The 21,780-nt window shown below is 50.5% G+C and overlaps 1 protein-coding gene across 1 annotated transcript in view; it reads right to left on the reverse strand.

Moving 5' to 3' along the window:
- LOC119163927 (transmembrane protein 229B) overlaps window positions 1–21,780 on the reverse strand; it is a 74,782-nt gene that overhangs the window by 52,511 nt on the left and 491 nt on the right. The gene's annotated exons all lie outside the window — the stretch shown is intronic.

Raw genomic sequence — 21,780 nt, forward strand, 5'->3', positions numbered from 1 at the left:
GCAAACATCATCTTTTATTTGCAAGGAACGGCCAAGGCATGGTTTAATAACAATGTGGACGCGATCACGAGCTGGGGCGTATGCAAGACCAGGTTACGCGAGTTGTCTGGTCAATCTGCCGGCTGCAAGCAGGCCGCTAAGAAAGAACTAGGCACACGTGTTCAGACGTCCACGTCCTACCTGGCGTACATACAAGATGTGCTGACCCTTTGCCGTAAAATTGACCAAACCATGGCTGAAGCAGACAAGGTGGCGCACGTGCACAAGGGCATCGCAGACGCATTTAACCTCCTTGTGTGCAAAGGCTGTTCCACCGTGCGAGATGTTATCTTGGAGTGCCAACGCTTTCAAGAGGCTAAAAGCCGCCACATTGCCCACCACTTTACGCGCCTTCCCAACACTGCTGCGACGTCAACTTGCGAGGATCTTCGTATAGCGACCCAGCCCAATTCACACTCCAATGACATTACGAGAATCGTACGCCGCGAAATCGAGGGCATATCACCCGCACCTTTGAGAGCACTAGCACCGACTGATCCTCACCTGACCATTTCGCTAATACAGACCGTTGTTCGCCAAGAACTAGCCAACGCGGGTTTTCACGCGGTCTGTTCTGTGCACCGTCCCGATGCTGTCAGTTCATCTGCCCACAGCATTATTGCTGCCCTGCTCCATGTAACCGTGACACAAATGCGTAGAGGACGCCTGACAACAGGCCGATTTGCTTTCGATGTGAACGAGTGAGACATTTCCCGCCATTGCCGAAGCACGTGGACATCACCGTATTGGGCAAACTTAAGCTTCTCCAACCTTCACTCACCAGCTCATCTCTATGGCCAGGAACTACTACGGCGTGATGGCTCAGCTAATTACGACCCGACCACTACGACCACTGCCCAGTACAGTCGCTCACCTTCACCTCGACTAGATTTTCCCGGTCTTTGCCACCGCCCCGTTCCCCGTCCCCATCCTCTGCCCGGCGGTTTTCTTCGGAAAACTAACGGCTGCAGCTCCTGGAGGTGACGCTACTGATACGACTTGCTCTCCAATTCCTCTGTTGACGCTGCCGACCAATCAGAACCTGATCGATGTTGAAGTGGACGGTTTATCTGTTAAAGCCTTGGTGGACACTGGCGCCATTATTTCTGCGATGAGCTTGCACATTCGTGACCGCTTAAAAAAAGTCCTTACTACAGCCCCTTCACGCAATGTTCGTGTTGCTGATGGAGGTACGGCTTCTGTTATTGGCATCTGTACATCACGCGTCACTATGGCCGGCCGTCAAACTTCAGTTCTCTTCACTGTCCTCTCTGACTGCACCAATTGATATGATCCTTGGTCTTGACTGGATTGTCTGGATGTCAGGACGCCCTGGATTGTTTTCACGGCGCTAAGTATTTTTCGTCCATTGATCTAAGATCAGGGTACTGGCAAATTGCTGTTGACGACATGGACTCCGAAAAGACCACTTTTGTCACACCCGATGGTCTTTACCAGTTTAAAGTCATGCCCTTCGGGTTATGCAATGCTCCGGCCACCTTCGAGTGGATGATAGACTCTCTTTTGCGTGGGTTCAAATGGTCAATTTGTCTATGTTACCTGAACGACGTTATCGTCTTTTCTCCGACCTTTAAGACCCACCTCGACCGCCTATCTTCAATACTGGCTGTTTTTCGCAATGCCGGTCTCCAACTGAACTCGTCAAAGTGCCACTTCGGACGCCAGCAACTAACCGTGTTGGGCCACCTTGTTGACTCCTCTGGTGTACGCCTGGATCCCGATAAAGTGCGAGCCATGCAGAACTTCCCCATTCCGACCTGCACCAAGGAAGTCCGAAGCTTTCTCGGTCTGTGCTCGTACTTTCGACGTTTTGTGAACAACTATGCGGAAGTAGCCCGTGCTCTCACAAACTTACTGAGAAAAGATGTCTCATTTACATGGGGTGCTGCGCAGGCTACGGCGTTCTCTACACTTATTGCATTGCTAACAGAACCACCTGTTCTGGCCCACTTTGACAATGCCGCCCCTACAGCAGTCCACACCGATGCCAGTGACCAGTTTTGGTGCAGCATCAAAGCGGCTGCGCTCGCGTTATCGCCTATGCCAGCCGTCTCCTCTCGCAGGCGGAAAGGAATTACTCAATCACCAAAAGGGAATGCCTTGCTCTCGTTTGGGCAGTAGCGAAATTTCGGCCCTATTTACAAGGTCGACATTTCACCATCACAACTGATCACCACGCACTTTGCTGGCTCGCATCCTTGAAGGACCCCACTGGGTGCCTTGGTCAATGGTCATTACGACACCAAAAGTATTACTACTCGGTGTCCTACAAATCTGGCCGCTTACACCATGACGCTGACAGCTTATCTCGGAATCCAGTCGACCCACCTGAGGTGTTCGATGAAGAACCATGTGTCTTGTCTCTCTCCGCTTTAAGCAACATCCGTGAGGAACAGCGCCGAGACCCTGTCTTACGTAACATTATCAAGAAGCTTCATTCTGCGGCACCCGATCCGTCTACTCAACTGTTCGTGCTCAAGGATGGCACATTGTACCGTTACAACGTCTGCCCTGATGGAAACGAACTGCTCTTTGTGGTACCTTCCCACTTACGTGCGAGCGTGATCGGCCAGCTCCACGACGCTCCCACTGCCGGTCACCTCGGACTGTCTCGGACGTATGAACATGTACAGCGTCGATTTTACTGGCCCAGTCTTTATCGCTCGGTCCGCAGCTAGGTCGCCTCATGCGACCAGTGTCAACACCAAAAAAACCTTCGGTGAGCCCTGCAGGGTTCCTCCAATCACTTGACGTTTTATTTGATCCGTTTTTTTTTTTCGACTTGGTCTTGGCCTTCTAAAACCTTTCCCTGTGTCCACTTCTGGGAATAAGTGGATAGCTGTTGCGACGGATCACACAAACCGGTACGCCATTGCACGGGCTGTACCAACCAGCTGTGCCACGGACGTTGCCGATTTTCTCCTGCACGACGTCATACTTCATCATGGCGCACCACGCCAACTCCTCACAGATCGTGGGCCCCATTTCCTTTCCCAAGTTATCGAAGACCTGCTTCGCTTCTGCGAGACGAAACATAAATTTACGACAGCCTACCACCCGCAAACTAACGGACTGACTGAGCGATTCAACCGGACTTTAACCGATATGCTTGCCATGTACCTATTGTCTGACCACCAGGACTGGGACGTTGCATTGTCTTTCGTTACATTCACCTATAATTCCTCACGCCACGGTGCAGCTGGTTTTTCATTTTTCTATCTCCTGTTTGGCCGTGATCCAACTTTACCGTTTGACACCATCTTTTCGACAGCCGTTGACTTGACAACCGAATACGCCCGCGATGCTATCACCAGAGCTCGAAAAGCCCGAAAAGTTACCCGTCAGTGACTTTTAGCATCGCAAGATCAGCAGCGGCAGCGTTACAACACCCATCATCGCCATGTTTCCTTTACTCCGGGTTCTCTTGTGCTATTGTGGACTTTGACCAGGCGCGCTAGACTTTCTGAAAAACTGCTTTCTCGCTACACGGGACCCTACCGCATATTGCGCCAGGTGACAGATGTGACCTACGAGATAGCCCCGCTTGAGTCTTCCTCCTCCTCCCCTTCACTGTCTACAGACATTGTTCATGTCTGTTCAGCTTTACCACTCGGCAACATTATAGAAAGCACTGAGACGGTGCTTCAGCACCCGGGGGTTATGTTATGAGACAATGTCCCACAAAAGCGGTTAGATAGGCGCAGAGAAAGACGACGTGATTTTGGTGTAGGACACAGCACTCGTTCTCCATCTTGGCTTGCACGTTGGCGCTGTGTAAATATATATTCAAACGCCTAGTTTCGTGTGTACCTTCACGTAACAATATTATTATGAGGGATGCCGTAGCGGAAGACTGCGGAAATTTCGGCCTTCTTTAGTTTTGAAACATACGCCGAAATTTAAGCACACGAGCCACAAGCACTTAGGCCTAAAATGTGGCCTCCGCGGCCGGGATTCAATCCCGCGACCTGCGGGTCAGCAATCGAGCACCATAATCACCAGAAACACCGAAAGTTGGGCGAGTTGGTGATTGTTCATGATTACAAAAAAGCAGCGCACGACGTTTTACACAAAGAGCCCTATCGTCCCTATCGTCTCTCTTTGTGTAAAACGTCGTGCGCTGCTTTTTTGTAATCATGAATAATCACCAGAGTAATATGGCTGGTACATTAAAAGTTGACTGCTAGGAAAAGTATTGCGCTATTGTTATTACCATGTCAATTGATAACACTGTACGACGATGCTAAAAGTGATATTTTTTTAAGAAATTCAATGCATCAATTGTAGCGATTGTTTCAATTTGTATCGACAAGCATGCCTTCGAAGCCATTGCAGGAGCTCTCGATGATTGTGCACGCCGCTAAAGAAGGGGATTTTTTCTCCGCTTTGTGGGCGAGGTGTTGCCACATTGCTTGGAGTGTTTAGACCAACGGTGTGATCCGTGTTAGGCTCGAGCTGCCTGCTCAGTCCAACACTCCAGGTGGTCCAACCCGGTGCCCAGCGTTGTGGTTCTGCGCCTTCCGGGTGATGTGGTCCTCAGCAAAGGACCCAAGTTCGCCGTAACAGGAGCCATCTTGCGTGTTCTTTCTTTGTCCCCATTATGCGCGCCTTTCACAAGGAATTATTTTTTTTCGGGAGGACAATGAAACGAATCGAACAACTAATTGGCCCAGTGAAAGCGCGCAGAGTGGCAATTGTCTTTAGTTGTAGCGCACTGACTGGCACAAATCAAAATGAATCCAAGTGCACTCAATAAGCAACCTTCTCCAATCGAAGGAAATAGTAGTTTTTTGTCCGCTTCAATTTTTCTTTTCCTTTTTTTCTTTTTCTCCTTTTTGACATGACTTTCCACTCCTTTTCTTTATACCCTACTTTCTTTTTCTTCACTCTCACTATCCCTTCATTTCCCATTTCTCTGCGAGTGTATCGGTTGAGGTGTTCTCACATAAGAGACAGTTATTGTGCACTCCACACCCCATTTTCTTACCTTTCTGCCTTTTCTAAATATTCCCCACCCCTCCCCACCTGCTTCAATTCATGAGCACATGCGTCCCGACCTAATTTTGTATACACACATGCCAATTGACAAGGTCATATCTTTAAGCTTGCTGAAAATTCATTACAGAAGGCTTCACAGTTGTAGCGTTGTACCACTCTTGGCCAGCTGGCCGCACTGCAAAAAAAGTGAGCCACGTGGCACGTGATGTGCAAGTCACGCAGAGGAGAACGGCCAAGCTCCTGGCCTGGCTGGACGCTGCAGCGGCAACCCCGTCTACGTTCGCGTCTAAAATAAAGGCTGCGACCACGGCACAGCCTCATCTCTGCCGTCTCGTCTCTCGTTCCTCAACATTTGGTGACCTCGGCCCAACGGACAAGCGACCGGCGCTGCACCGCTGCTACTGAACTTCACGACCATGTTTAGGCAGCTCAAGCCTTGCAGCCACACTTTGAACTACCTCTACCACCATTACGGACCTCCTGCATCAAGTCATGGTTCCAAGAGTTTGAGGCAGCCTTGGAGCTCCACAAGATTTGGCTCCAGGAATTCATGTTTGAGGTACTCCAATACCATCTTTCGCCAAACGCCACCTCACGTACTATGCATGGAGCTCTAGCCCTTACGATCATCTGCACGACGCTGTGCTCCAGTATACAGCGTCAAACATCTACTTCACAAAAGCGACACCACGGCGTTGACTATGCCTCCCGCACCATGGCCAGTCCAGACTGTTGCCCTGCCAACAATCCTCGACTACACAGATGACATAGATCACCCTACCGCTTCAAGCGGCACGTCGACCGAAAGGCCCGTCACGCCGGTGTCTCTGCTTTCTGTCCTTGAGGTGTTATTTTTGCCACCAGGGCCACTTCGCTCCCTCTCCGTGACGGAGTTGACGCCGGTTACGGCATCACATACTATCAGATAAAATGCATAGTAATTTTATGCTGTGCAGACTACCCCGGCCGATTCGCCGATGACAGATAAGCCAGCTGATCCAGTTGATGACTTCTTGGGCACAATCACAACCACCGAGCCTCCCAGTAGGAGAGTGATGACCGCGTAAAACGCACCGAGCCAGCAAGGATTGCAACCATCCGCGCATGCTATGACAGACACGCAAGCAGTCAATCAGTATACTGCCCAGCGCGTGTGCTGCTCGTCACCGTACCTTCAAGGGAATCCCACGACCACTGGTTCAAAGTTTGGTCCTATCGCGGGGTGTGCACCTCCTTTGCGCGACATCCTTCTTAGCGAGCCCCGGACACCCCAGTGGCCAGACACCAAAAATACAAGTGCCTCGGCCCTACGCACACCGACACCCGATAGCGACTATGCATCTCACCCGCCTGCGTTTTTAAGACAACGAAGTCATCACGCCCAGAGCCAAAGATACAGGCAGCTTTGCCCTCGCCCTTCCAATCTGCCTTAGAGTTCAAGCATCCACTGCAGGAAGGCTCAAGTGCGCCAAAGGCACCCCTTAACACGTCGTCAAATAAGAAATGCACACCGGTATTGATGCTCTCAACACCAGCAGCCCACGTTGTGCCAACAACACAATTCACATCATCAGCACCGTCAATGGCGCATCACCAACGGTGTCCCTTCAATTCCGCTGCAGTTCACCATCGACGATATGCGTCGGGTGGACACTGCAACACATTCCAGCATCCGTCGACCTGTGGGCTCGTTCCACTACCATGAATGCCGCGCAACGCGTCTATTGACGTCAGGCCATCACCGATTCTCGCCCCTACGTCGGGGGGCACAAGACTCGCGTAGCCCACCCATACGGCCGACTACCAGCGTTTTTACCGGCACTGTCCGTCTCCCACCATCCTCTCCCCCTTCGCTGCTTCTAGTGCCGCCCACCGGAGCTACGACACAGACCCTATGACTTTTAAGACCACAACTCGGACTTCTTTAGATCTTCCGTCCATGCATGTGCATAGTATAGCTCTCGCTTGGTTTTAGGGGTGAAGCTCTTTATGGTATGGTTTGTGCGTCCCTCATTGTAGTGCATAACCGCCGGTGGCACTTACCCGAAAGAACAGTCCTAAGAATGTCCACTGGATGGTGGCACTTGTATATGATGAATACACGATGAAAATATGTGAAACGGCTGTACTTAGAAAGTTCACTAAATAGACTGACGGACAGACAGACAGACAGAGGGGCGGACGCCCGCACGGACAGACAGAGATCGCCGCACGAACAGATGCATGGACAGACAGATGGAAGAACGGACGTACGAATGGACGCACCGACGATCACACGAATGAACGAACATGGACGGATTCATGGAAGGACGAAAGCACGGACGGACTGACGAATGCTTCACCCCACCAATCATCATTCACTCCGTGAATATACTGTGATTTTTTCTTTTGTACATGTTTCAAATCGTGCAAAGCGCCAGGAGGGGAGCCGCTGTAGCGTTGCATCAGTCTTGGCCAGGTGGCCGCGCAGTAAAAGAAGTGAGCCACGTGACACGTGATGTGCGAGCCACGCGGAGGAGAATGGCTGAGCTCCTGGTTTGGCTGGACGCTGTAGCGGCAACCCCGTATACGCCAGTGTCTAAAATAAAAGCTGCGACCACGGCCGCCGGCCTCATCACCGCCATCTCGGCTCTCGTTCAACACAGTAAAATATAGCACAAAAGCAGGCACAAAGAAAGAACCACAGCACAAATTATTAAAGGTAGGCACGAGTGTTGGTCTTCTTTCTTGTCTTGTCATCACACTGAAAGTTTACTGATAATTGCTCGCTACATATTTTTTGTTGTCTATGCCGATAAATATTAAGCGCATGTGTGCCAATTTTTTTTTTCACCTCGTTGTCCTTTTCGTATTTTGTGCCTGAGTGGGTAGTTGGCTTCTGATTTCCTACCCTTTCCTTTTGTTCACTTGAGTACAGAACAATATGACGCTCGTTCACTGCCAACCTGCAACGTGCGCAGGGCTTCTGCTGCCCATGCGCGGAAAACGAGTGTCCGCCTGGTGGCCGGCAAAGGCGATGCGACTCCGAGGAGCGCAGCCCCAGCATGCACTGCCTTCGGGAGAGCCCCTACTGGTGAGAACTCGAGTGGGTTAAAGCTTATACACGCAGGAAAAAGTGCGCTAAAATGAGAAATGGACACCACAAAAAAGGAGCACTAAACAGATCAAGCGCAAGCTAGGCACGTCTACTCAGCTATGCTCTGTTTCCCTATTTAACTAATGCATTACAGTCAATAGAAACGGTCGGTAGTTCATGCTTGATCTGTTTAGTATTCTTTCTTTGAGGTGTCCTTTTCTATATTTAGCACAATTTTCCCTGCATAGAATGGACCAATTAGCCTCTCAAGACGTCCTGCTGATAAAGCCTATATACGCGTGCTCATGTATTAGGACAGCACCGGGACGAATATAAAGGACAATATGAAGACAAGACATTCACTGCCCTGTCTTCAACAGGGTACAGCGCATGTCCTGTTTTCATCATGTCCTTTTTTTGTTACCACGTTATCATAATACATCAGCATGAAGCTAAACCAACTCGCTCACCTAGCCATACGTTATTCTGCAATACACGTCCTCGCTGCAGACAGTCGCAATCGCGGAGGTCTGCTTCTTGGACAGGTGTGATACAGTCGAAACCCGCAATAACGAAACTCCGCAGGTACGAAATCCCCGCGGCAACGAAATATTTCCAGATCCCCGGCAAACGTTCTTAGAAGCCCATGTATTTCGTATCTCGCGGCAACGAAATGTTTTTGGACAGCGATCCCGCATTAACGAATTCTCTACCACGGTGCAGGCCTTATTTTATCCTCCCGGCAAAGGTTAACTGTCGAAAATATGCTCGCATGCGTGTTATGCGCACTCAAAATTTGTAAACGTCTGCTTTAGCCGCGCTAGCGTGGGTACCGCCATTTTTGTTTATTTAAATCAGCGATGGGTCTGTGTCCGGCAACATGCCTAGTCACACTGCAGCAGGCGATGGTAAATGATCATGCTAGAGTGCAGATGACGCCGTCGGACGAGCTCGACAGGCCGAAGCAACATGAACAGTTGGAATCAATCAAAATGACAAAGAGAAGACTCGAACTGGTGGCGAAATCGAGATGAAGTTACAATGGCACATAAGAAAAGCTTGACGCCGGAAGCGGATTTTCCGTTGATCGCGGAAAAAGAAAAGAAGGGCAACAATATCATCATCATGTTAAGAAGCTTTACAGCGACACCATTAGGGGGCGACACAATCCCATTCTACATTGCTTCCGTCATTTCGTCACTTCCGTAGCCTCACACATGTGAGCGCCGCGAGTTGTATCGTGTGTGGCTGTTTCCATCGACATCCCAGATGAACTCACCGCTGATGCGTTCGTTCGCGCCGATGACAACGTAGTCGTGTACGAGGAAGTGACAGACGTAGCCATTATAGAAAGCGTGCGCAAAGCTGACAACACCGAGAACCAAGAAGAGACGCACATGGAGAAACGCAACCTTCGGGTTGTTTTGAATGCGCTAGACACCTTTCGCTCTTTTTTCGGCGCACATGACAACGATGTAGCAATGGACCACTTTTTCCAGCATGAAGGAAGAGCTTTGAAGTTGTTGCATGGCAAGGGTCAGCAAAGTAAGTTCACCAACTTCTGGCAATAAATTTTCATTCTGCTCGCTGTATCACTGTTCTTATGTCTCATACTCGTGGCAACCAAATTCTCGCAAAAACGAAATTTTTTGGTTTTCCCAGCGATTTCGTTATTGCGGGTTTCGACTGTATAACATATATTTGCAGGCGCGACTTTTATCGCTAAATTCTTCGGTCAGCTCGTGAGTTTTTTTCCACTTTTACTGTCTTTTTCTTCCCCATCGCTGCCTTCTGGCAGACCAAATCAACAAAGCAACGAGACAGCTCAAGAAGCAGGAATGCACTCGTTATGCTGTCCTAGTGCTACAGCTAGTCAGTAGTCTGGATATGATAAACATATTTCACCACAAGAAATGATTATGCAGTCGTAGAGATTTTGTCTTCTATTTATTCTTTTTACTAGTTTCTTGCAATTCAAAAAAATAATTTCTCAGGGAAAGTCAGCTTAGAAAATGCGTCACTGAAAAATAAACAAGAAAACAGGCAATAAGTTTGCCGCGCCTCCCTGCATCGATGGCTTCACTCAGTGCCCTTAGATGGAGGCTTCCCGCTGTGATGCACAGCCTTTCATTTTGGTGTGTGACGAGCTGAGCAAATTATGCAGTCCAGCGAAGCCACCCACCATGTTCGCACAGCTATGCATATCCAGTCGACAACAACATCTACTTCTTGCCATCCTGTGTACTGCTGTCAATTGTAAGAGACAGAACACTCGAAGGCCTGGTAAACACCCTCGTGTACTGCACATGTGGCGCATAGGCAGAGAGTGGTGTCTTTCCGTGCAATGTCTGCAACTGTTCTTGCAGTTTTCTTTCTTATCACTCTATGCTGTTGTGACAGACGAAAGTGTCATAACAACTACTCTTATCGAAAGTAATTCTTGTACTCTTAAATGTTCTACTAACCAATGAATCTCAAGAAGAAAGCGCAAAATAACAAAACATTACAATACCTAGTGCTTTACGTCCTAAAGTCACTGATACATGTGTAGATTAACGAATGGCCAGGCGGTAGTGACTATCGTGAACAGTAGGCCGTCAGGCCCGCGAAGAACATGAGAACATCTTGAGCCCTTTGCCCAGAACGAACTGTCGTTTATAGTTTCCAAAATAGCCACCCCCTGCTGTGCCAGGCTCGCAGAGCTCAACACAACTATCAGCACCACATGGGGGCGCTGCATTTGAGTCAACATTGTTACACTCCTCCCCTCTTAGGAGGAAGACTACAAGGAGTATCTATTCAGCGGTTTCCCAGTTCTTGTGCCACGTCGCAACTTCGGCGTGCTAAGCGTAGGCACGACAGAGTCACTGTTCACATGCACACCCCTTTTGAGTGCAGTCCCATCGCTCTCCGTGGCACAGCTACTTCCAGAGAAGCTAGTTCCAGGTAGCTGTTCCAGATGAGGCACTTCTGGAACAGCTGGCGCATGAAGAAGCGGCAGCTCCAACTGTGGTGGAGCTGCAGCGATAGCAGTTTCAGGAGAGCCCAATGTTTCTGTCTGCACAAGGCGCAAGTGGTCGCTGTGTCGGTTTCCTAAGGTGCCATCTTCAAAACGGACACTGGCTGATGACGGAGTGACGTCCACGACACTGACAGGCACCCAGGGTGTACCCCTGCGAAAGTTTCGCGCGTACACATCATCACCTGGCTGCAAAAATGGAGCCTGCCGGGACCCTCTGTCAGCATACAACTTTTGCTGGAGTTGATTTAGAAATACAGATGCCTGCAGGCTTGGCCTGAGAACATCCAACGGAGTCTTGAACATTCTTCCTGTCAAGAGTCCACACGGTGGCCGACCTGTCACTTCAAGTAGTGTGGTGCTCTAGTGGAACAGAAACCTGGAGATCTGCGTTTGGAAGTTCCCAGAACCAGACTTCTTGAGTTTGTTCTTCACAGTTTGTACAACTCGTCCAGCTGCACCATTTGAGGCAGGGTGATACTGCGGTACAAGCATGCGGCGTATTCCATTTCGAGTTAAGAACTCAAGGCACTGGGCACTGGTGAAGGCAGAACCATTGTCGGAAACTATGACATCAGGCAGGCCATGCTGGGCGAATGCAATTCTCAATGCAGAAATGGTACCTTCTGCAGATGTGGAAGACACAGGAAAAACTTCTATCCACTTTGAGAACGCATCCACAGTAACCAAGAATGTGCGACTAGGAATGGTCCCCCAAAATCAATGTGAAGCCTTGACCAGGGTCGCTGTAGAAAAGGCCACAGCGTCTGCTGAACTGGCTGTGCAGCTCGATGTTGAGTCTGGCACGTAGCGCAGCTCTTCACGCTGTTGACAATGTCATTGTCAATGCATGGCCACCAAACTTGGCTCCTGGCAATCTTCTTGCTCTTTTCGTAACCCGGGTGGCTGACATGAAGAACACCAAGAACTTGGGCCTGCAATGACTTTGGGATCACTACTCTTAATCCCCAGAGTAGGCAACCCTCAAGGAGACTGAGTTCTGAGCTTCTGGTATTGAAAGGGTTCAACTCTGGTCCTACTGGGAGGCTTTCTCCTTTCAGAACAGCAAGAACAACATGGCCCAGAACTGGTTCATTTTGTGTGGCCTGGGCCACGACACCTGATGAAAGGCGTCTTGGATATGCCTCCTCTATCCTCTAGCCATGAAATTTCAGAAAGTCATGGTAATGCAGTAGTGTCAGTTGGGAGAGGCAGTCTACTAAGAGCATAAGCGTGGCTGAGCTCTTTGCCAGGCTTGTATACAAGTTCGTACTTGTAAGCAGACAGCTTCAGAGCCCACCTGACCACTCGAGGCGAAGCTTGCACGGGAACGGGCTTGTTGGCACCCAGCAGTCCGAGAAGTGGCTTGTGGTCAGTGTGTGCTTCGAATGAGATGCCCCACAAGTACTGGTGGAACCGATCCACACCAAACACTAAAGCCAGTGCCTCCTTGTCGAGTTGACTGTAGTTTTGTTCTGCTTTTGACAAGCTCCTCGAGGCAAAAGCAATGGTATGTTCCCCACCATCAGCAACTTTGTGCGCCAGATTTGCACCTATACCATAAGGCGATGCATCACAGCTGAGGCAAACAGGCTTGGCAGGGTTGAAATGCACAAGAACTGGAGCTTATGTCACCAAGTGCTTGTAGGCATTGAATGCATGTTGTTCATGTCCCCACTCCCACTTCTTCCATTCACAAAGAAGCAAGTGCAGTGGACGAAAGAGTGACGAAAGATTGGGTAAGAAGCGCCTGTAGAAGTTTACAAGTCCCGAGAAACTCTGAAGTTCCCTGACATCCTGAGGCACAGGAGCATGCAGAATGGCTGCTACCTTGTCAACATTCGGGGAAAGGCCTTCCTTGCTGATGATGTGCCCGAGATACTCGACTTGTGGCACGAAGAAATGGCATTTTTGAAGTTTCAGCTAGAGGCCAGATTCCTGAAGCTTGCTAAGCACAGCAGGAATGTTGCGAAGGTGCTCCGCATCATTTGTGCCAGTCACAAAAATGTTGTCGAAATAGACAGCTACATGGGGCAGTCCCCTGAACAAGTTCTCCATCTCGCGCTGAAATCTGGCAGGAGCAGATGAGACGCCAAAAGGCAACCGGGTGTACTGAAATAACCCCATATGCATCGAAATAGTGACGTACTCCCTAGAGGCCTCGTCAAGGACAACTTGCTAGTACGCATCTCGCAAATCCAATTTTGTGAATTTCTCACCTCCAGCAAGCATAGTCCACAGGTCCTCAATCCTTGGAATGGAGTACTGCTCCACTGTTGCCACTGGGTTTATGGTGACACCAAAGTCTCCACACATTCTGATGCATCCGTCCCTTTTGGTCACAGGAACAATAGGTGCAGGCCACTCTGTTGTCTTGACTGGAACAAGAATGGAATCTCTTTTTAGTCTATGAATTTCTTGAGTTACACCATCTGTCAAGGCATATGACAGTGAATGTGGCTTGAAGAACCCAGGCGGAGCATCTGAAGGAACATATAAAGAAGCTTTAGCACCCTTGAATGTACCCAGGCCTTCTTCGAACACTTCGGCGTAGTCTTGGACTAGGTGTTTGATGTCGGAAAGTGTGTGGATGTTCATAACGTCTGAGACGCCGATGCCCAGCTCATGCATCCAGTTGCATCAAAGAAGAGTGGGCGATCCGTCTCCGATCAGAAAAATAGGTAGGTCGACCTCCCTGCCATGAAACTTCACACTGACGTCAGCTTTGCCCTGAACCTTTTTTAGTTTCCTGGAATAGCTTCGCAGAAGCACTTGTGACGGCTGCACAGGAACCGAAGACAAAAGCTGAAGAAGACGCGACTGGGCCATGACAAAGACACTTGCCCCTGTGTCCGCTTCTATGCGGAACAACTTGCCGCAAACGTAAACAGTGACGGTGAAAGGCAGAGGCGGCGTGGCGTTGTCGACCGGCCATATGTCAAAAACTTCGTAAGATGAAGTGGTAGCGGCGTCCTGCTTGCGTACTATATTAACACGATGACGATTACTCGACGACGGTGAACTGCAAGCCGAGAACGAACATGCCTTGGTAGGGCTGTTGCTTTGTGCTTGGCCGTCCCTTCGTCGCGAATTGCACACCTTTGCCAAATGACCTTGTTTGTGGCAGTAATTGCAGATTGTCTTCACATGCTTGCATTTTGATGCAAGATGTCCGTCCCCACAGCGGTAGCAGGTGACGCCCCCAGAACCTGACAAGACACGGTGAGTCGAGAAAGCGCTGCTTGTGTTCGCTTGCGCTATCTCACCTGCGTCCCTTTTTGCTGCTTCCATTGCCAGGGCGGTCTGCACAGCGTCATCGAAGGTGAGGTCCGGTTTTTCCAGAAGTCTTGTTTGAACATCCGCGTTGTTTATGCCACACACGACGCGGTCGCGGAACATGTCTTCAAGTTCAGCCCTGAAGCTGCAGTGCTCGGACAGGCTTTTTAGTGCTGCGATAAAATTGCTGACGGATTCCCCTCCCGTGCGAACGTGCGAGTTGAAACAAAAACGCTGCACAACGGCAGATGGCTTCGGACAATAATGGCTTCCAAGTACTTGAAGAATCTCATTCAGATTCTTGTCACTGGGCTTGGTGGGCTTGACCAAATTTCAGAGCAAAGCATACCTTTTCTGCCCGCAGCAGCTAATGAACACGGCAGTACGCTTGTCTGGGGCGACATCATTCGCCAGGAAAAATGCTTTGAGCCGGTCCACGGAACAGGGCCAGTCATCTCCTCCCCCCTCGAATGTCTCGAGGTTGCCGAAACTTGGCATAGTGAACAGATGGCAGAGAGCTGCGGGAACGAAGACTTACATGAAACTTCCTTTCATCCTCGTCGCCAGTTGATACTTGTGTAGATTAACGGATGGCCAGGTGGTAGTGACTACCGTGAACAGTAGGCCATCAGGCCCGCGTAGAACATGAGAACATCTTGAGCCCTTTGCCCAGAACGAACTGTCGTTTATTGTTTCCAAAATGGGCACCCCCTGCTGTGCCAGGCTTGCAGAGCTCAACACAACTATCAGCGCCGCGTGGGGACGCTGCATTTGAGCCAACATTGTTACAGTCACGTTATGATTACGGGAGACGCCTGGCTCTATCTGGTGTTCTTTCACATGCACTGACATCACAGTGATCACACGGGTCTCTGGTATTTCACCTCCATTCGAAATGCACCCGCGAGCCACCATAATCGCCACACCAATAAGACATGGAGGGAGTGTAGGCAGCAGAAGGGGATTTGGCCGCTGCGTCGTGCCGCATTTGCGGTATGAGGCCATCTCCGACGAGCTCACGTGTTCCCTTTCATGTACCTACTTGAAGACACCGACGGGGCCGGCCCTACGTGCGATTGATAGAGCACCACAATTTCCTAAAAGTTTCACCTTACCCACGCACCACTGCGGCCGTGTACCTATTTTCTAGACGCTATCTTGTTCAAACGCAGGTAGCGATTGAGCTAGTTGAGATGGCACACATACGGGAAATGTTGCAAACATCTTATCAGTCAGGCATCTGTGGTTCTGCACGATAGTGAAAAAGCACACTGTTCAAGAAAAGATGAGCTTGTAAAGGTGGTGTCGCGTGCTAAGGATTGCTCCTTTTTTGAGCACTTGCCCTAAGAAGTTAACCTTTCTTTGTATATATGGTCGTATTGTCTTCATTTGCAGCCGAGCTCATAAAACTTCACTATGTTTTTCATTTTCTTCTCTGCAGCTTCCTCACTAGAAACTGGGCAAGTCACACCCAAACTGAGTTATCTAGACAAGCGCGAGCTCCTTATCCAATGCGCCAAATGCTGGAGTTATGAACACAGTTGCCTCGAAGCAATACACGAGGATGAAATTGAAGACTAGAAAGATCCGATGAAGCTTGCCAATACTCCGAAAGTCTGGAACTGAGCGATGCTGCAGTCGGGGTGCTGCACCTGAGTAAACACCGAACATCGTATGGCTTTGCTTGACTAATCGAGATGAATATTGTCACGATGAGTCACAAGTACTGGGGGATTTATTAAACCACCAGGTAGCTAGCACTAGGACGATGCGTCAGTCGTGGCTGGCTCTCGAGCAAAGAAGAACGCGATCTTCTTTTTTCCTCCAGATTTAGAGCCGCTCTTGCTGTGAACCCACTACGTGCTGGCGGCATTATCCCCCCTTCCGAAAAGAAAAAAAACAAGTACCAAAAAGAGGAAAGGAAAGTACATAGCAGCACCGCGATGCTACTACATAGGCACGTGAAAAAAAAAAATGGAAATTCGGATGAAGTGAAAGTAAAAATTGAAGAGCGTGCCAACATAGGAAACGTCAATGAACGAGAAAGTAAGTTCACAAAATAAACAAAAAACACAAAGAACTCTGTACGGTAAAGGAAAAGTTACGAACAACGCGCAATAAATGGCTTCATGCGCAACACATGAACGACGTCCGGCCTCAGCCGTGTCCTGCTCCGTGCATGGGGTGTTGAGTCCGGAACCACTTCGTAGTTCACGTCACTGACGCGGCGTAACACTTTATATGGGCCAAAGTACCGGCTCAGCAACTTTTCACTAAGGCCACGGCGGCGGACGGGCATCCACACCCAAACTTGATCTCCGGGGCTGTAAAACACTTCTCTGTGGCGGGTATTATAGCGTCGTGCGTCTGTCTGCTGTTGCTGGCCGATGCGCAGTCACGCGAGCTGCCGGGCTTCCTCAGCACGCTCTGCGAATTCTTCGGCGTCTGTTGCCAACTAGTCTTCGTCCTGATACGGTAGCATTGAGTCTAGCATGGTCTGCACTTCGCGGCCGTAGAGAAGCCGAAATGGCGTGAATCGCGTGGTCTCTTGCACGGCGGTATTATACGCGAAGGTCACGTAAGGCAAGATCCGGTCCCATGTTTTGTGCTGTACGTCGATGTACATCGAGATCATGTCTGCGAGGGTCTTATTCAGTCGTTCAGTAAGTCCGTTGGTTTGCGGGTGGTACGCAGTTGTCCTTCGGTGTCTGGTGTTGCTCAGTTTGAAAACTTCGTCCGTAAGCTGCGCCGTGAATGCCGTCCCTCTGTCCGTTATTACACTGGAAGGAGCACCGTGTCGTAACACGATGTGGCGCATAAAAAATTGTGCTACCTCAAAAGCCGTGGCTCGTGGGATCGCCTGGGTTTCAGCGTAGCGTGTCAAATAGTCGGTCGCGACGATCACCCATTTGTTGCTGTCCGCAGACATAGGAAATGGCCCGAGAATGTCCATGCCGACTTGGTCGAACGGCGTGCAGGGTGCTTCAATGGGCTGAAGCAAACCAGCTGGCTTAACAGATGGTTGCTTTCGGCGCTGACATTCCCGACAGCTCTTTACGTACTTCTTTACGCTTGCTGAAAGTCCTGGCCAATAGTACCTCTCGCTCAAGCAAGTGTCCTTGAGTAGCCCAGATGACCGGATGTGGGTTCGTCATGGCAAGCGAAGAGGACGTCGTCTCGCATGTCTCGAGGAACCACCAGGAGGTAAGCACGATTGTTCGAACGAGCGTTCTTCTTGTACAGAACACCGTCTCGTAGGCAGAACGACGTCAACGAGCGGGATAAATGACGTGGTATGATTGCGCCCTGGCCCTCTAAATGATCAATGATTGGACGAATCTCTGCATCATCTCGCTGTCGTTTGCTCAAGTCTGATGCACTAACGGCGCCCAGAAAGCCTTCGTCTTCCTCTGCTTCCTGACTGACGACATGAAGGGGTGCGCGTGACAGTGTGTCAGCGTCTTCATGCTTACGGCCGGACTTATGAACGATGGTGACATCAAATTCCTGCAGCCGCAAACTCCACCGTGCTAGCCGACCTGAAGGGTCACTCAGGCTTGCCAACCAACAGAGCGCGTGATGGTCCATCACTATCTTGAAGGGACGACCATAAAGGTACGGGCAGAACTTGGTGATTGCCCACACGACTGCGAGGCACTCTTTCTCCGTAGTGGAATAATTCGCCTCGGCACGGGATAGAGAGCGGCTGGCGTAGGCTATCACTCTTTCGATGTCCTCTTGACGCTGAACGAGCACTGCACCGAGCCCAATGTTACTAGCGTCAGTATGGACCTCCGTGTCAGCATCATCGTCGAAATGAGCGAGAACGGGCGCTGATTGCATGCGCTGTCGCAGCTCATCAAAAGCTGCTTGTTGCTCGTTTTCCCAGACAAACGACGTGTCGTCCCTTGTGAGACGAGTCAGAGGTTCTGCTATCATTGAAAAGCCATGAATGAATCGGCGATAGTAGGCGCACAAACCAAGGAAGCGCCGGACGGCTTTCTTATCGACAGGAGCTGGTAATTCGGCAACAGCGGCAAGCTTGTCTGGATCGGGACGGATTTCTTCGGCGCTAACTACATGTCCAAGGAATTTTAGTTCTTTATAGCCGAAGTGGCACTTCTGTGGCTTTAGTGTGAGGTCCGCCGATCGGATAACCTCCAGCACGCTGCGCAGGCGGTGAAGGTGCTGCTCAAACGTGGTAGAGAAGACCACCACATCATCAAGGTAGACAAGACAAGTCTGCCACTTGAGCCCTGTGAGGACACTGTCCATCATTCGCTGGAAAGTTGCCGGTGCTGAACACAAGCCAAAAGGGAGCACTCGAAATTGGTATAGGCCGTCTGGAGTCACAAAGGCTGTTTTCTCACGGTCTCGCTGATCTACTTCGATTTGCCAATACCCGCTTTTGAGATCGAGAGAAGTGAAATAATGGGCACGACGAAGTCTATCCAGCGAATCGTCGATACGTGGCAGCGGATACACATCCTTTTTCGTCACGTTGTTAAGCTTTCGGTAGTCGACGCAGAAGCGTAGCGACCCGTCCTTCTTTTTGACGAGTACGACTGGAGATGACCACGGGCTGTTAGATGGTTCAATAACGCCATCGTCAAGCATCTCGGTGACTTGCGTACGTATTGCTTCACGTTCTTTGGCCGACACGCGGTAGGGGTTCTGGTGTATCGGACGTGCGTCCTCGTACGTAATGATCCTGTGTTGAGTGATGGACGTCTGGCGGATCTTTGAGCAAGTTGCGAAGCAAGACCTGAACTCGAACAAGAGCACTCGTAGTGCAGTCTGGTTAACGGTGGACAGATCAGGATTGATGTCAATATTACTCAATGACGTGTCGGCGGTATCCACGATTTCCGACATGAAACAGTTGGTGACGTTTGCTACTTCGTGGGCAAACGCTATCGAAGTGCCACGGAAAAGATGTTGATGCTCGTTGCTAAAGTTGGTTACGAGCAATTCAGATCGACCATCACGAAGGTGTATTACACTTCTAGCTACACAAATGCCTTGCTGCAGGAGGTGTTCTAAATTTGTCTCAGCCACCACATCGCCATCGCCCAAACCACAGCATGTTACGTCGACTAGAACACTTGTTCGTGGAGGAAGCGTCACACTCTGTTCAGAAATACGGAGTACGTCGACACGCCTTCCACCATCCTGCACGTTGATTGCTCGCTGGGCTGAGAACGTGACGCGGCGCTCTTGCAGATCAATGATAGCTCCATTTTCTTGTAGAAAGTCAACTCCCAGAATGACGTCACGGGAACATTCGCGTAGAACAAGGCAGCTTGCTACGAATGTGTACCCTTGAATCTGTACTCTAGTTGTGCAGGCACCTAGTCGAGTAACGACGTGGCCACCAGCTGTCCGAATCTGCGAGTTATGCCACGGCGTGATGACTTTCTTCAGCTGCGTTGTCAGTTTCCCGCTCAGTATGGAATAGTCTGCGCCGGTGTCCACTAACGCATTAACTGCACAACCATCAATTGTCACTGCTATGTCGAGTGAAAGTCGGCCATCCTTTGCAGCAGTATGTGATGTCAGACTGGTTTCTGTACAGTTCTGCGTCAATAGGAGGTCTTCAGCGCTTCGACGTTCAGCGACCCCGCCCCCAGAGGTCGCTTTGGCTAGTTTTCCCGGCGGGGGCTGGGAGACCGTGTTGTAGAATACCGCTGGGGCGTTGATAAAAATCGCCTCGGTGATGGCGAGCGCGACTGGCGCCCGGCAGATGGTGGTGCATGCTGCTGGGAGAGGTAGTTTTCGATGTCGCGCGGTCTCTGGCCGTAACGGGGTGGCGGTGAGTACGCAGAGAAGCCACGAAGCTCAAGACGGCGATATGGGCACTGGCGGTACAAGTGATTAGCTTCTCCGCAGTGAAAGCACAGAGGCCGGCGATCAGGTGTGCGCCAAACATCAGACTTTCGAGGAGACGTGCGCCGATCGTCGATGTACTGAACTGGTTGCACTGAACGATGGGCGACAGAAGCACCAGGGACAAAGGCCAACGGTGGTGGCGTGTACGTGCCTTCGTAGTACAGTATGTGCTGCGCTGACTGTAGTGAAACAGCAGGAACAGGATGGACGAATAATGGCGGCGTTGCAGCAGGGCGTTTCAAGGCTTCCGCGTAGGTTGTTTCACGGCGGTATTCAGCAGGAGCTGGCACAGCTGTATCATGAGGCAAGGTGTCCCGGAGGGCCTGGTGCGCTCATCCTTGATCACAGTTGCAATAGAGTTGACTGTAGGATGAGGTGTTACACCAGCCTTTTGTAACTCTTCACGTACTATATGACGGAGGAGTTCACGTAGACAGTCGTTGTTGGTTCTAGTGGCGGTGAAAATGTCGGCAGTAGACATGCCACTGACTTGCCTGTCGTATTGGTTGGATCGCTGCTGCAGCATTTTTTCCATTGTCACGGCCTCGGACAAGAACTCCGCGACCGTCTTCGGAGGACTTCGCACGAGGCCGGCAAAAAGCTGGTCCTTGACACCGCGCATCAAGTGACGCAACTTCTTGTCCTCCGTCATTCTTGAATCGGCCCATCGGAAGAGGCGCGTCATGTCTTCGACGAACGTGGTCACAGTTTCGTTTGGCAGCTGGACGCGGGCCAGAATAGCTCGTTCAGCTCGTTCTTGGCGATCAGCACTGGCATACGTCTGCAGAAGTCTACGAGAGAATTCGGGCCACGTCGTCAGCTGTTCCTCTCGGTTTTGATACCACGTACGTGCCCCGTCTTCGAGATAGAAGTAGACACGACCCAGTTTCGCCGCGTCGTCCCACTGATTCAAGGTGGCTACGCGCTCGAAATCCGCCAACCAGTCCTCAACGTCCTCGTGCTCCGAGCCATGGAACCTCGCCGGTGCGCGTGGGCTTTCCAACGTGTAGCGGTTCGACGTCGTGCTTCCCGTGCCGGTTGCCGAGGTTTGCACCGAAGTGCTGGTCATGTTTGTCGACGTGGTGGGAGCAGTATCGTCGGCTTCCGGAGGCAATCCTCTGATTCGGCGGCTGGTCCGATGCACGGGAGTATTGACTGGCACTGGACTCGTATCGCGGCTTCCTGGGGGGGTCTGCAGCATCCGTGAGACTACCCAGCACTTCCACCAGTTTGTCACGATGAGTCACAAGTACTGCGGGATTCATTAAACCACCAGGTAGCTAGCACTAGGACGATGCGTCAGTCGTGGCTGGCTCTCGAGCAAAGAAGAACGCGATCTTCTTTTTTCCTCCAGATTTAGAGCCGCTCTTGCTGTGAACCCACTACGTGCTGGCGGCAATATTACACCTTCTATCGGGCAAAGTAAAATGAACACAACACTTTTTTGCTAGGTTAAAATAAC

This window comes from Rhipicephalus microplus, chromosome 8 (assembly GCF_043290135.1).
Source record: "Rhipicephalus microplus isolate Deutch F79 chromosome 8, USDA_Rmic, whole genome shotgun sequence".
In the NCBI taxonomy this organism is placed as follows: Eukaryota; Metazoa; Arthropoda; class Arachnida; order Ixodida; family Ixodidae; genus Rhipicephalus; species Rhipicephalus microplus.